The sequence below is a fragment of the Quercus suber genome, unplaced genomic scaffold (assembly GCF_002906115.3).
Source record: "Quercus suber isolate HL8 unplaced genomic scaffold, Cork oak 2.0 scaffold_80, whole genome shotgun sequence".
Classification (NCBI taxonomy): domain Eukaryota; kingdom Viridiplantae; phylum Streptophyta; class Magnoliopsida; order Fagales; family Fagaceae; genus Quercus; species Quercus suber.
Window position 1 is genome coordinate 1,230,434 of NW_027069545.1, and position 11,680 is coordinate 1,242,113.

The 11,680-nt window shown below is 31.0% G+C and overlaps 1 long non-coding RNA gene across 1 annotated transcript; it reads left to right on the forward strand.

Moving 5' to 3' along the window:
- Positions 1 to 722: 722 nt before the first annotated feature.
- LOC136067632 (uncharacterized) lies at positions 723 to 4,513 on the forward strand. Its single transcript, XR_010629065.1, has 3 exons — positions 723 to 954; positions 3,881 to 3,990; positions 4,130 to 4,513. It is a non-coding gene; the product is annotated as an uncharacterized LOC136067632 (long non-coding RNA).
- The last annotated feature ends 7,167 nt before the right edge of the window (positions 4,514 to 11,680 follow it).

Sequence of the window (11,680 nt, forward strand, 5' to 3'; positions counted from 1 at the left end):
CTTAATTTGCAAATCAAATGTAGCACTAATGATCTGTTGCCACCACTACCATTAATATTCGAAGAAGACAATGATTCAATATTTGCAAGTGGATTTAGTTGGAAAGTCGTGTTAATGGGCTATGGATGTGGATTTTGGTTGGATTGACTACGGGATGTGTTGTGTTAAAGGGGGAACACCTCAATGGCTTCTAAGGTTTGTTGAAGGAGATCGAAATGGAAAGATGAGAAGGCATAATAATCCAAGATCGAGGAAAAGAAGAAATTAATGCATTTAAGGGTGCTCTAATTGGTGAGTTTGACAAATTTCTCTTTAGAATAATATGTGTCATGGTTTTATATAATCTTGCCTTAGAAATAAAAGTATTTTGCAATATATAGTATTCAACAATTTTTCTTTATGTTTCCTACAAGGTATTGTAGAAAGTGACAGCTTTTTTTTTTTTTCTCTACTAAGATTATTAGCCTTTATCTTACAGCTAAGTGTTAGAATGGTGTATGTCGGAGAGTTTAGTATACTTAGAGGTGGCAAAATAAGCCCAACCCATTTGCTTACTTAAACCCGCCCACTCTAATTAAGCCCAAACTTACCCAATTATTAGTTGGGTTAAATGGGCATCAACCCAATTAGACCCAAAAATAATTGGGTTTTAATTAAAAACCCATTGAACCCCGTTTAACCCAAAATAATAACCCAACAAACTCAACCTAGGCCATCCCACAAAAAAAAAAAAAAAAAAAAAAAAAAGGACCCAGCCCTCACCTCAAAGTCTCAGACGTTTCTAGGTTAAGTTTTCATTTTCCCTCACTTTCCCTCAGTTTCTCGCCCTCCAATCACGGCTTCAGCGGCTTCAAAGCTTCGAACACATCAAAACTCTTCAAAGCTTCAGCAGATTTCTGAGTTGTTAGCCGGAATATTCACGTTATCTCTTTCCGGTCACTCCAGCACTCATCGGTAAGCTTCGAATCTTGGATTTGGTTCCTCTCTTTAGTTACTCAAAAGTCTTCTTTTGCTTTCCTTCGTTTTCTCAGTTACCAAACAGTTTACATCTTCTAATTTTATCTTTTCTGTAAGCATCAGTAATGCTTTGTTGAGTATGTTTGTGAGGTTTGGTGATCTGGGTAATGCTTGGTATGTGTTTGGGAAGATGGAGGAGCGGGATGTGTTTTCTTGGAATGTGTTGGTGGGTGGGTAAGCAAAAGCAGAGTTGGGTTTGAGTCAAATGTGGATGTGGTGAATGCATTGATTACCATGTATGTGAAATGTGGTGATGTTCAAAGTGCACGGTTAGTGTTTGATAGAATGCCAAGGAGAGATAGGATATCATGGAATGCAATGATTTTGCTTTACATTTTTTTTTTTTCCTTCTTATCACTAAATTTATAATTGATATCTTTTGTGATATCAAAAGATATCAATTAAATGCAGAGCTGCCCATTACATGGCCTTCTAAGATATCATTCAAATTAGATGATCCAACATGTCTACAACAATCAGAGCACTGAATGGGCGGGTTTTGACAAAATTTTTTTTATTAAAATTACCAAAATTAATTAAAAATTTAGAACAAATCAGATTATCACAGGGTGGTTGTTGGCCTAAGTATGTCTATAACTCTTACAACTGATTAAGAACTGCATATGTAAGCTTTTGAATGAAGAATAACCCAATCCAACTTCACAGTCCATAAAAAGTGAATAGTCATATGTGAACAAAATATATGAGACTAAGTACAATCACAAGAAAGACCATACATCTAGATGAAATCTTTTGAGTAGACCATACATCTAGTCTCTATATTTTTACCACTTCACCACTACAAAACCGTATGACTAATTTTAACTCCATTATAGCATAACACAACAAATATTAAAATGCTGCTAAGTGTTTTTGGATGTCTTTAGTCACTATTGAATTTCTAATTACTGTTGCTGGATACTGCTTACTAACTCGAACTTATTGACTACTGGAAGAGGTATTCCTGTTCTCTTGCTCGTTGAATGAACTTCTATGTTTTCTAAAAGATAAATAAAATCTTAAAATTAGGGATTAAAATAACAGTTGTGACCAGGTGGCCCATTGGTATGGGTTTTAGATTCAACCATACCACAAATCCAATTCTAACTAGTGACATATCAAAGCATGATATGTGTTTTTCCTGTAAGTGGATGCTGAGTATTTTTGTTGAATGAATTAGTGAATTGGATTTAGAAGTTGTAATGAATTTGTTGCAATGATGCAATCCTTGGAGTTCACTTTCATTATCATAAAAAAAGGGGTAGGCCCCCCGAGGGTATTCGAGTTGGCTTACACAGTATTACTACTAGGCTAAAAGTGGAAATTTGTTTTCTCACTTAAATTAAATTGCAGGATCAAAGCACTTTAAAAGAAAAAATCCCTGCTTTATGGTACATTATTAAAATATGGTTATTCTTTCTTGTGATTTTAAGAAGCAATTAAACTTGGATAATTTGCATATGTTGTTTGGCATTTTCTGTTTTAACTTATAATTATTTATTTGTAAGATTAAGAACTTGTAAGTTGTAACACAGCACAAGCAACATTGTTTACCTATAATTCTTTATGCCAAATTATTTGAGTGGTCAGGCTTTAAAATGGTTCAAAATGCTAAGTTTTTTGTTTGTTTGTTTGTTTGTTGGTTTTGTTTTCCTTTACATTTTAGATATGGATTCAATGAATGAAGAAAATGATGAGTATGGTGATACAGTTTCAAGTGCTCCAAAAAGAATGAGATGTAGGACTTCTTCTGTATGGTCGGATTTTGAAATATTACCTATAGGTTCTGATGGGAAAGAGAGAGCAAAGTGTAAAAAATGTCAAAATTCTTTTATTGCCGGTTCTAGTGGCACTACTTCTTTGTTGCGTCATAGAGCAAAATGCCATGAGGTTGACAATCAAAGTGTGTCTCGTCAGCCTTTAGATCAAGCTACGTATAAGGAAATGGTTGCATTGGCAATCATTAGGCACAACTATCCATTCTCATTTGCAGAACATGAGAACAATAGGTTACTTCATTGTTATTTGAATCCTGATGTTAAGACTATATATAGGAACATTGCAAAATCGAATGTGATAAAAATATTCAGGAGAGAAAAGGAAAATCTGAAGCATGATTTAAAGTCAATTATTGGGAGGTTTTGCTTAACATCAGATTTATGGTCTTCACCTAACACTGATGAGTTCATGGTTCTTACAGCACATTATGTTGATGAACATTGGGTGTTGCAGAAGAAAGTTTTGAGTTTTTGTCATGTGCCACCTCCACGTGGTGGTGTTATATTGGCAGAGAGGTTGTTAGGTTTGCTAAAAGAGTGGGGCATTGAGAAGAGGGTATTCACCATTACTTTAGATAATGTTTCATATAATGATACTTTGGTGAGTCATTTAAAGAGACACCCTTCTTTTAGACCTTATTTACCTTATGGTGGTGAGTTCTTTCACATGCGTTGTGGTGCACACATATTAAACCTTATCGTACAAGATGGATTAAAAGTCATAAATGAGGTTGTGTATAATTTATGTGAAAGTGTTAAATATGTGAGAGGTTCGGATCATAGGAAGCTGAGGTTTGCTCAATGTCTTTCAGAGCTTCCTTTTTTGACAAGTAAGAAAGTACGCCAAGATGTCCCAACAAGATGGAACTCAACATACTTGATGATTGATACTTGTCTTAAGTATCGAGGTGCATTTTCTCACTTGAGTAGGATTGATATGGGATAGGGTGGAGAAGATAGCAAGGGTTTTGGAACCATTTTATGATGTCACCAAGCTTTTCTCTGGGACAAACTACCCCACAGTCAACTTGTATTCATTAATCTGTATTTGATGTACTAATAAATGCTTTGCTTTCCTTTTTCAGCTATACATGATTTTGAGGAAGAAAGCCTTGTGGAGGATTTTGGCAACTTGTGCATATCTCAATCTAGTTCATATGTTGATGAGGATTAGGTGAAAGGAAGCTATTTTAAGGTAAATTTTTTTGTTGTTTGTGTAATTTTTCTATAGGTTTTGGCAGTGGGAGCTAATTGTTATTGTTTTAATTATTATGCCTTTTGAGATTTCTTAAATATAAGTCCATTAGGTGTGATTTTGTGAATTTTGAATGCAGATGGCCATTGCTTCCATTGTTCACCTCTATGTGTTTCTGGCAAAACCTTATGAGTTAATGGGGGACTGCTTCACTGAAAATATTTCAGTTCTTCGAGACTATTTTGCTAACTGTCCTTTTGAGTTTGATGTGATGTTTAAGTTATTTATTTTTCATAAAGTCAGTGTTTTGCATGGTGGGAGCTTTGTTTGTTGAGTATGCTACTTCATTGTTATTTTTCTTAACTTATTGCTTTTTATTTTTTGGATGAAGTTCTTAACTTCTTGTTGCTACTGCTGTAACTAGCTATCTGCATATTTTTGAGCATTAATACTAGGATTGCCACAATGCCACATGCTCCATTATATAAGTTGTTCCAATGAAAGATCTTCACAGTTCCATGTCCTTTGTGGTGTAGGTTTTTTGTATTGAAATTATATATATATTGTGTGTATGTGGCTCTGTAACTCTCATGATATTAAAAATAATCCAAGACTATCATGTGAAGTTTGGCTAAAACTTCCACTGTATCTTTCTGGGGTCAATAGATTCAAGGCCTGCAAGTTCATGTCCAAGGATCTTGAAATTTCTGATGATGAGTTTGGCAAATGGGCATGTTAATTAATTCAAGTTGGAAATATTTATACTAGGATAAATCTGGCTGAAGTTCCCTCTGCTTGGCATTGCCACACCTCCAAAACTAGGACAATTTGTCAATTTGTCATTAAAGAAATTTGTGAAAAGCTGTCATATTTGATATTCCTATTAAAAAAAAAAAACTGTGATATTTGTCTTCCTAATCTGCCCTAAATATCATGTCAATTTCTTTGGATTTTTGTAAATTACACAGCTGTCACCAATCAAAGAAATTTATCTTATTATTGCCCAGGATGGCCCCCTGATTTTCTAAGCTTAGAAAAGAAAAGGAATATACTAATAACTAGTAGAAAATGCTATTGCACTATGTTTTTTTCTAACCATATTTTTTAGTAGTGGGATGAATATATATCTTTTAATAAAATAAAGGTAAAATATCAAATTATTTAGTAGTGGGGGATGAATATTTTGGTAATTTTTTGGGGTTTAGGGTATTTTGGTCATTTTTTGGGTTCAGGGGTATTTTGGTCATTTTTTGGAGTTTGGGGGTATTTTGGTCATTTTTTGGGTTTCGGGGGTATTTTGGTAATTTTTTGGGGTTCAGGGGTATTTTGGTCATTTTCTAGGTTTCGGGGGGAGGGGTATTTTGGTCATTTTTTGGGTTTCGGGGGTATTTTGGTAATTTTTTGGGGTTCAGGGGTATTTTGGTCATTTTCTAGGTTTCGGGGGGGTATTTTGGTCATTTTTTGGGTTTTTGGGGGTATTTTGGTAATTTTTAGGTTTTAGGGTATTTTGGTCATTTTTGAATATTTTAGAGTACTTTGGTCATTTTCACTTTAGTGGCATTTTGGTAATTTTGATAATTGGGTAATTGGGTGGGTTGGGGTTTACTTATAATAATTGGGTTGGGTTGGATTTGGGTTAAAAGCAATTAGTTAAATGGGTTTTAAATGGGTAAATGGGTTTTGTATGCCCAATCCAATTATGCTCACCCCAAACCCGCCCATTTGCCACCCCTAAACTGTATACTAGCTTGTATGAAATGTGGTGTCGTTCTCTCCTTTCTATAGTAACATTCAACTTTTATGTATGTGCGTATATTTGAGGATTTTCTGTTTTGAGATTGTATGGTAGTTGGTTTGATTTTATGCTTAGTTGGGCTTCTATGTTATGTTTGTTATATTTAAGGGTATTTTGTGCGTTGGTTTGTTTGTTTGAGACTCTCTGACAAGTTGGCCTTAGTTCGCTGTGGAATTATGGGCTTTTAAGGGATGGACTTGTGCTCTGTCAAAGCTTATCTCTCGGGCCTGTAGTCTGTAGAGATTGAAGTGGATGCTAAGTTAGTTGTGGATATCTTGTCCAATGCCACTCCAACTGATAATCCCTTGTTTTCTCTTGTTGATGATTCAGGCATCATCTCTCATTTCAGCAAGTGAAGTTGAGCCACTGTTTCAGGGAATGCAATAGGTGTGCTGATGCCTTAGTGAAGAAATGGACCAGCATTGCCTTGGATTATATATATTTTAGTAGTCCTTTTGTGGACTTGCTTTCTGCTTTAGCTTCGGACTGTAATGGATGTTATGGACTCCTCATGTGGGAGTGAATAATTTTTTGTCCTAAATTTTGTGTTTTACTTTATATTCTACCAATAACAACTTACTATATATGCTTTCTTTACCTTCTTTATAAGATATCTAAACTTTAAAATGGCAAGAAAATCAAATTCTTCACGTTCTCATCAAATTTATTCTGTAATTTGCACTCTAAAAGGATTAGATTGTGAAAATTCTTTCTAACATACTTCTAATTCTCTTTGCTTGAAGATAAGGGAGTAATAAAATAAATAAATAAATAAAAACATAGATATAGGACGCTTGAAGTTGACTTCGTCTCCATGTCATTGATTTAATTTGGTTGCTTTAAAGGTTTTTTTTTTTTTTTTTTTTTTGGTAGAGAGAGAGGAAAACGACGTTTTGGTAAGGTGGCGTACTAAATGTAATTTTTGAAATGAGCAAGACTTAGTACAATACTTAAGTGCTGTTTCTTAAGTTCCCTTTTTAAGATTCTACCATGTGAAATTTTTCTCATGGGAAAGAAGTGTATTTTTTAATTTAGTGTCACATGACTGAATTTTAAGAAGGGATCTAAAGAACAGTACTTGAGATACTTTACCGCAACAATTGGTAACAGTTAACTGAGAAGAGAGAGAGAGAGAACGCGTTGAAAGAGGGAAGAACAAAAAATAAAAAATCAAACATCAATTAGGAAAATAATAGAACAAGTAAATAAGAAAAACAATTAATGGATTGAGCAATTGAATAGATTTTTTTTTTTTTTTTAGAATAACAATTGAATGAATTTAATAGAGAGTGGAAGAGGCAAATGACTGAAATGAGGAAGGAGAGTAATTGTAGATCTTAAATTGGGAAACCAAAGATTGTGAAAGTATTAAGTATTTAAGATTAATTGAAGAAGAATTGAAAAAAAAAAAAGTAATGGTATAGTCAAAAACATTTTACAACATTTTACAAAAGGTTGATGTGACCAACCTCTTATTGGTTTTCATCTAGACCCACTATTAATATCATTTTTTCATTTACTAATAATCACTCACTACCATTAACAGTTTGTAAAAAATTTGTAATATAACTTATATCTCTAGTATTATTAAAAAAAAAAATTGCACTAATGTTATAACCCTATGTGCCAGTGGCACAATAGGAGATTCAAAACTTCTATTCCATTTTTAGCATATAGCATCGACAAAAACCCTGTTAGTGTCATGCAGTGCTTTCTCATTCATCAATTACCATTAAAAAAAAAAAAAAAAAAAAACCATAACATAACATAGACATAAAGGTCAATTTTGGTAAATTTTGCAAAAATAATATTTTAAATTGACATTTTTTTTGAAACTATTTCAGAATCTAACTTTTTTTTTTCTAAAATCAAGTCAGCTGAAATTGTACTTTGAAAACATGTTTTTAATTAAAACTCAACCTAACTGTCAAGTATTTTAAAGTTTTAAAAAAATTATTACATTCCCGAATAATTTCAAAACAATACTATTTTAAATAATTAAGTGATAAAAAGAGATTATTTTATAAATTTCACCTAAGATTATTTTTTTTTAGAATACTAAATATTTTTAATATATACACGGGAAGAGAGGAGAATGTATTAAAGAACTTAATAGTAGTGTATATATCTAAAAGAGTCTAACTCTTAGATACACAACACAGACTTTAAACCTCTTTAACTCATTAGCGATTTTCATTGCTAAGAATGCTGACTTTTATTTATTTATTTTTAAAAAGCAAAGCATGAAGCATGGCTACATGTAATTCAAAGGGCATGCTTACTACTGTGGTGACTGATTTATGTAACACGATTGGCCATCACAAATTTCTGGAGTAATGCACTTAATGACTCAAATAACCAAATAATATGATTCAATCAATTATTACAATATCTGGGAAATAAAAAATGAATGTTTTTGGCCAAAAAAAAAAAAAAAAAGTTCCATTTTCATCTATAGGACTAGATTATACTGGGCAAACATAGCGAATTGCGTTTAATAATTGAAGCTATAATCTTAAAGAGGCAAGGCAAGCAAATTGCTTAAGGGTTATTTAATCTGGGTCCCCCTTAAGCATCCCATATTTAGATTTAGATTTCTAAGAATAGGATACAAGATTATAAAATCCATCATTTTATTGACTGATAGCACATGGAAGAATGTGATTCGAGGAATGAGATACTAAACTAGGGTAATGATACTTAGCATTTCAATACCGGATGGAATTTCCAGGCTAATCATATTCTTGTGTTAGATTGTCTCCATTTTCATGGGAGAACATCACAGATTCTACGCAAAGAGATTCAAACTTTAAATTTGGAAAAATTATGGAGACAAAACCTTTTTTTTTTTTTTTGTGGAATTTTATAAATATTATTAGTATATTACGGTATTACCCTTGAGCTTCGACGGGAATGTGAATTTAATCCTTGAACTTTTTATTTGAATTATTCATTCCTTCGACTTTGAGATTGTCACAAATAAAAAATTCTGTTAATATTTTATTAAATTCTAACCATTCTCCCATTTTAAAAATAAAATAATTAATAAAAAAAATCTTTAACGATTCTTCTCATGTGATCTATACATGGTTAAAATGACATTTTCAAAATTCTTGATATGTGCCGCAGAACCACATCTATATATCTATATATATAATAATAGGTAAAACAAAGAAAAAAATCCAATTAAATTTCAAATTGGAATTCAATTAAAGTCTAATTTTGCGCTATGTGTCTCATCGATCTAATATAAATTTTAGAATTTTGTGCCAAGTGAGTTAATTTAGTATAAAAATTAAATTTCAATTAGAGTTTAAATTTGGGCCATGTGTCCTATCTAATCTAAATTTTTAAATTTTTGTGCCAAATTAGTTAATTTAGTGTAAAAAATGAGGTGTCCAATATAATAAACCATAAAAAATATAATCATATAACTAAAAAAATTCAAATTTATAAGACATCTATATATATATATATATATGTAGGGTTAGGATTTGTGGCCCAAGCCCAAAACAATAAATTTGTAGAGTGTGGATGATAGAGCTAGGTTAATTATGGAATTAACAACGATTGGTTACAACCTCCAAGTATAAATCAGCAGAAAGATACACGTAAAGACGAAATGAATTGAAGTCCGAAGAGGTTTATGATAAATTGAGTAGTGATTACAGTTCTTAGAGTTACAGTAAAGCCTCCCTTTTTTCTCTATCGTCTATTTTTCTCTGCCCCTTCTATCAGGAGTCCTTCTTCGTTATATAGCATCCTTCCCTATCATCCTCATCGTTCACTTGTTCTTCATCTGTATACCTACTTGAGTATATGTTATGTCATGTATCTTCTTCAGCTTTTTGTGAGTGGTGGTAGCTGAAGTTACACTGTTCAGGGACCTTCTCCACATTAATGCGGCCAAAAAAGCAGATGTAGTGCATTTAATGTGGTGGTGGCAGCTTCTCCTTTTAGATATTTCTCCATTCTTCTTATCTCCAAGCATGTCCAAAGCTTATCCAGATTGCTGAAGTCACTAGTAAGCTCATTCGAACCCCCCAGATATTTGTCTGACTAAGAATCTTTACATTCGAGGAGAATGATCTCTTCGAACGCTGGCGCTTTCTTCGGACGGATCTTCTTTACTCCCAAGTATCTTTCTTTCATGCGGAGTACTCCTCAACAATTTTAGCCTCTTCGGACATACAGTATCCTTTACATAGAGTTTTGGGCTCAATATATAAGTTTGAGTTTCTGCCCCCCACAATATATATATATATATATATATTATATATATATATATTAATAGGTAAAGCTTAGAGAAAAATGAATTAGAATTTGAAATTATAATCTAATTTTGCACCATGTGTCTAAATTTATGTGGGAACTACATCATAGTTATCCACTTAAACTTGTGTCATATGTTTACTTAAGTTTTTTAATCTTTGTGTCAAGTGAGTTAATGAGTGCAAAATACTAAGAATCTAATATTAATGAATTATAAAAATTTTAAAAAAAATTACATATACTCAATAAAATCACCATCTGTTTCTCAAAAAATAAATAAAATAAAAATCACATCAAAACAAAAATCACCACACATTCTATTTTATAAAAATTAGAAAAAATTATTACAAGTAATATTAAATTTAAGTAAGAATTTTAATATGTGAATAATTACATTTACTTTAAAAAAAATAATTTGACTAATTATCTATATTTTATGATAAATATTGTGTTTAATTTTAAATGTATCCATATGTATGCATGAATGCATGTGTTACATGCTTTAATATATATATATATATATATACATATATAATAACAGGTAAAGCAAAGAGAAAATCCAATAAAATTTCAAATTGGAATTCAATTAGAGTCTAATTTTGCGCTATGTATCTCATCTAATATAAATTTTAGAATTTTGTGCCAAATGAGTTAATTTAGTATAAAAATTGAATTTCAATTAGAGTTTAATTTTGCACTAGTGTCCCATCTAATCTAAATTTTTTAAATTTTTATGCCAAATTAGTTAATTTAGTGTAGAAAACGAGGAGTCTAATATAATAAATCATAAAAAATATAATCATATAACTAAAAAAAAAAAAATTATAAGTCATCTATATATATATATATATATATTAATAGGTAAAGTTTAGAGAAAATTGTATTAGAATTTGAAATTATAATTCAATTTTCCGCCATGTGTCTAAATTTATGTGGGAACTACAAAATAATTATTCACTTAAGTTTGTGTCATGTGTCTACTTAAGTTTTTTTAATTTTGTGTCAAGTGAGTTAATGAGTACAAAATACTAAGAATCTAATATTAGTGAATTATAAATTTTTTTAAAAAATTACATATACTCAATAAAAATCACCATATGTTTCTCAAAAAATAAATAAAATAAAAATTATCACATAACAAGAATCACCACACATTCTATTTTATTAAAAATTAAAAAAAAAATCATCATAAGTAGTATTAAATTTATGTAAGAATTTTAATATATGACTAATTACGTTTAGTTTAAAAAAATAATTTGACTAATTATCTATATTTTATGTTAAAAAATTGTGTTTAATTTTAAATGTATCTATATGTATGCATGAATGCATATGTTACGTGCTTTAAAAGAAATTAATTTGACTAATTATTCATATTTTTATTAATAAAAATTTTGTTTAATTTTAAATGCATCCATTCGTTTGCATGGAGTTATATGCTAGTACACATAAAGTAAATATATCCCTTAATCTTTAATTGAAAATATTGATTTCAAAAAAAATGAAAATAATTTGTCACTACTTTAAATTTTAGAGGTTGATTCAAGGACTACATTGTTACTCCTTTTAATGTTCAAGGATGTTATTTGTATAGACTTTCTTGTTTTTGGTATTAAAATTCAT